We start from the raw sequence: 4,864 nt of genomic DNA on the forward strand, positions 1-4,864 counted from the left end.
CAGGGTCGCTATGGGTCGGAACCGACTCGACGGCACTTAACAACAACAACAACAACAAAGGCAAGAAGTGACTGGTTTACAAGCTTTCAAGAGGGAGCCTACATCCAGAGGGTGCAAAGAAAGGTAGAATCTCCACTGAGCAGTATCCAATCTGTCTGGGTGGGGCTGATGAAAGGAGATGGGGACAGGTCTTGTGGTATAATAGTGAATAATTGCTATCAGGATTGACTGTGGCTGTTGGAATTGTAAAAGGTAGATGTTTTGTAGTAAAAGGAGGGGAGTGGTTGACTTGACAATCCAGGAGCAGAGGTCCCTGGGACCATCAAGGGAGAAGAGCAGAGTTTGGAACCCTACCCAGAGAAACAATGATGCCAGAGTTGAAGTCAGAGAAGATGACATGGAGAAATGGAGTGGCTTGGGACTCTAGACCCAGAGAAGGAGAAGGGCTGTGTGTTGATGACCAGGTGGAGTTGGGGGGATGAGAGCAGGCTTACAGGGTACAGTTGTTTTGTTGTTTGATGAGGTATTGTAATCATGGTACTGAAACAATATATAATAGGATGAATGTAAAGCTAATGTTCTCCCATGTAAACTATCACATAATTCACAATAAAAACTTTAAAAGAAAAAAAAAATAACCCAATCTTGGTAGAAAAAATAAAATCAAGTTAAAGGTACATTAAGTAGGACCTGATATTTCTAAGTGGGAATGAGCAAAGAATCAGCGATAACTTTTCAAAAGTTATCACGCATACATTCTCTGAATGCATATTAACAAGGGGTGCACTCTCAAATGACTATTTAAACCAGGCAAGGTAAACAAATGTACGGAATATATCAAGGTAAGAAAAAACAGCAGTTGTTGGCATCTGTGATAAATTGATGAGAACTTGCCTTTACTCATCTCTAGAAGTTTAGTGAATTATACGAATTATGGTTTATATTGCCAATAACTTTTCCAAAATTAATCAAATCACTACATCTGTCCTGAAAGGAGTCTGAAGACAACAAAGGGGATTAATCAGGATATACACTCAAAATATTGCCGAGAGGAGAAAGAAAATCTAAAATATAATACATTAAAATTAATGCCCATAGAAAGGAAAAGTAAAACATTTGATATTACACAGACATAGACAAACATGATAGCTGGCTATAAAACTGAATTAGGTAGTTAGAGTAAATACAAAGAAAAGAAATGAGGAAAATGAAACTGAAAGTCCAATTAATCATTCAACTTCTTATCAGACAAGGAGTGAAAACCTGGTGATGCTGGCAAAACAAGAGAGCAAGCAAACAAAAAAATATCAGCTTCCATATGTACATTTCCTAACTTCCATATATATATTGGCATTAATATCTTGTGTATTAGTCCCAACTTCACATTGAACTTCTGGAAGAAACGTTGCCCATACCGACACGCACTCAAGTAATCCAATTTGTACTTATTTTGGTGAGGGTGAGGTTTTCTGTATTCGATTTTGCAAAATCAGGCACCCAACCCAGTAGAAACAGGCAGATGCACCACATGGCCTGCTACAAACAGTTTTTATTCTTGCCTCCAAAAAGTCCCTCCTCCAGTTCCAGATCCCCATATACAATTTTAGTTCCATTTTCCCTCAACCCAGAGAAGCCAAAATGGCTTGCCCACTGTCTTAATGGCTGTAATTTAAATTTCCTAGTCCTAGAACAGTCTGCCTGTCTTGCAAGACTAGAAATTTCATGAATTCCTGAAGATGGACCATGCCCACAGGAGTTATTTCTCACACTACTGGATTCATTGAACTATTTTCTCTACTTGTCTTAACACTAATTGTAATTTATGGTGTACTTAGGTGAGTTCCATCATTCCCTATGCCTGAATTTCTAAATTAATTAATGAAAGTTACAAAAGTAGTTTAGCTCATATTTGCTTTGAGAAAATAGATAAATGAAATGTAATGCTACATTTTTAAACTGCAGAAAGCTTTATAAGTACTTAATATCTAATAGTGATTTTATTTCTGGAGAACATAGCAAATGCCATAAGATAAACGTAAATAGAATTATTGAGCTATTATATCAGTAACAAACGAAGATTAGTCTCGTCTCTAGGAGTTGAGGATTAGGCTTACTAAAAGTATCCATTGCATACAAAATTAGACTATACATTACATTTCTGTCACAGAATGTTTACCTTGGTTGTTGTTTGAGTAAAACAAATTGGATGTAGGTTCAATGCTTATCATTCAGGCACCTTCTTTTCAAAAGTAATTAGGGTTTTATTCACTTGAAACCAGATAATTACATTTAATGCAATTTTAAAAGAGCCCCCAAGGATAGTTCTTCATTGCTTAAATGCATAAGAAGTAGAACAAATTGACTTTCATGATAACTGAAGTTATAGAGAAATTTGAACTAAGAAAAGAATGATGAATCTAACCACTATTCTATTAAGACATAAAAATGGAAGACATTTACTGTCACACAAATCTTCAGGAACTTTTGTCCTGTGAAAGTACTGCATAACACATTTAGGGATTTGCTATAAAAATACATCCCAGGGTTGGTGACAGTTTCTAGCCCCAATGATGTTAGCAACCAGTCCAGCCAAGCCCTGAATTGAACCTAGGACCATATGAGAGCTAGACAACTCTCAACAGGTTGGGTCCAATTTACTCAGAAAAATTTTTATCTCTGGGCAATACATGTGCTAAATACAAGGGCACTGGGATAAACCAGATTATCACTTTTGGTCTGAAAATACAGTTAAAAACAGAGACTCAATAATGTCAGACCAAATCAGCAGTAAGAGTGATTTAAGGAGTACTAGTGTGATGCTGTAAGTTCACTGGATTATGAACCACAAGGTCAGCAGTTCAAACCCACCACCTGCTCCTCAAAACACCCTATACAGAGTCCCTATGAGTAGGAAATAATTCAACAGCACTTAACAACAACAGGATAAGTACTGAATCTCACCATTTGCTTGAACTGCAAAGTTGGCTCTTCAATCTCACCAGCCACTGCTTGGAAACCCTATGAAGAGTCACTATGAACAACAACAACAATGAAACATTTGTCGTCACTTACCTGTCAATTTGTTGTGATAAACTGAGAAAACATTGAGGTTGTCAAGGATTTCAATTTAGTTGGATCCGAAATCAACACTCAATTGATTTCTTGAAACAGCAATCAAGAAATCAAGTCACATCTTGCATTAGACATGTCTTTTGTAAAAGACCTCTTTAAGTGTCAAACAGTAAAAATGTCACTTTCAGGACTAAGATGCACCTGATGCAAGCCATGGTATTTGCAATCCCTTCATATACATGTGGAGTCCTGGTGTGGCTCTGTGGGCTAATGTGTCAGACTGCAAAGTCATTTGAACTGCAGTGTTGGTGGTTCAAGCTCACCAGTTGCTCCTTGGAAACCCTATACAGGGTCATTATGAGTCAGAATCAAGTCAATGACACTTAACAATAATTACAACAACATATACATGTGAAATTTGGACAATGAATAAAGGAGACTGGAAATAATTTATGTACTTGAATTATGGTGTTGGCAAAGAATATTGAAACTATCATGAACTACCAGAAGAATAAACAAATCTGTTTTGCAAGAAATGCAGCCAAAATGCTCTTTACAAGTGAGGATGGTGAGACTTTGTCTCAGATGCTTTGAGCATGTTATTAGAAAGGACCGGTCGCTAGAAAAATGACATTATATTTAAGAAAGCAGAGAATCAGCAAAAAAGAGACAGACCCTCTACAAGATGGACTGCAAAATCAGTTTGACTCACAAGGTTTGTGGTTCAAGCTCACCAGCCACTCCTTGGAAATTCTATACAGGTCCACTATGGATCAGATCTGACTTGACAACACTTAACAACAACATATGATACAAATGGTTTTGGCTGTTTTGGAAGAATTTGAAGTCAAGGAAATTATAGATAAATAAAATATGAATGTGTGCAGATATATGGTCAAAGTTACATCTATGAACAGTTCATTAACATTATTCTTATAATGGAAACAATGTTATAATGTAGTTTGAAGAAATACGACTTAGAAATAAATTTGTCTTATACCTATATAATAAATTTTACAAATATGAACTTTATCCAACTTGTTCTATATTGTATCCCTGATACTGAGGTAAAGTTAATTTTGTAGTCATTGCAAATAGTTGTATGAAATAAATAAATTGATGTCTGTAAAATTTGAATTAAAAGTGAGCTCTGGTAGCGTAGTGGTTATGAATCGGGCTGTGAGTCACAAGGTCAGCAGTTCGAAACTACTAGCTGTTCCGTGAGAGAAAGATGAGGCTTTCTGCTCCCGTAAAGATTTACAGCTTTGGAAATCCTATGCAGGGGCGCTAGGAGTCAGAACTGACTCCACAGCACATAACAACAACAATAACAAAGTATAAGAGTTAAGACAGTCAACCTTAGTTTAGAGAGACCTCTAGTAGAGGTATACAAACATCCGTCTCTCATTTTATTCATTATGACCACAGTCAGGATGAAATTTTAAAATGAGGTAATCTTGAATGTCCACTAAAATTGGCTCCATTGATATACTTAGAAAATTATGAGACACAATATGGTGTTTTCTTAAATGTCTCCAGACTGAGTCAACTTTAAAAGTCACCAATCACCTCTCAATATATTTTTTTTAATATTTTATTGTGGCACAAATCACCTCTCAATATTTTTTTAAAAATGTTTTATTGTGAATTATGTGATAGTTTACATGGGAGAACATTAGTTTTACATTCATTCTATCATATATTGTCTCATTGCCATGGTTACAATCCCCTCCATGCAATCCTTCCCCCGCACCCCTCAGGTCTTCAGCACACAGTCGCTCTCCCTCTCTGG

General features: G+C 36.5%; 1 pseudogene; it reads right to left on the reverse strand.

Moving 5' to 3' along the window:
* The window catches only part of LOC102815501, a 61,956-nt pseudogene that overhangs the window by 28,553 nt on the left and 28,539 nt on the right, over positions 1 to 4,864 (reverse strand).

The sequence above is a fragment of the Chrysochloris asiatica genome, unplaced genomic scaffold (assembly GCF_000296735.1).
Source record: "Chrysochloris asiatica unplaced genomic scaffold, ChrAsi1.0 scaffold00011, whole genome shotgun sequence".
Taxonomy (NCBI): Eukaryota; Metazoa; Chordata; class Mammalia; order Afrosoricida; family Chrysochloridae; genus Chrysochloris; species Chrysochloris asiatica.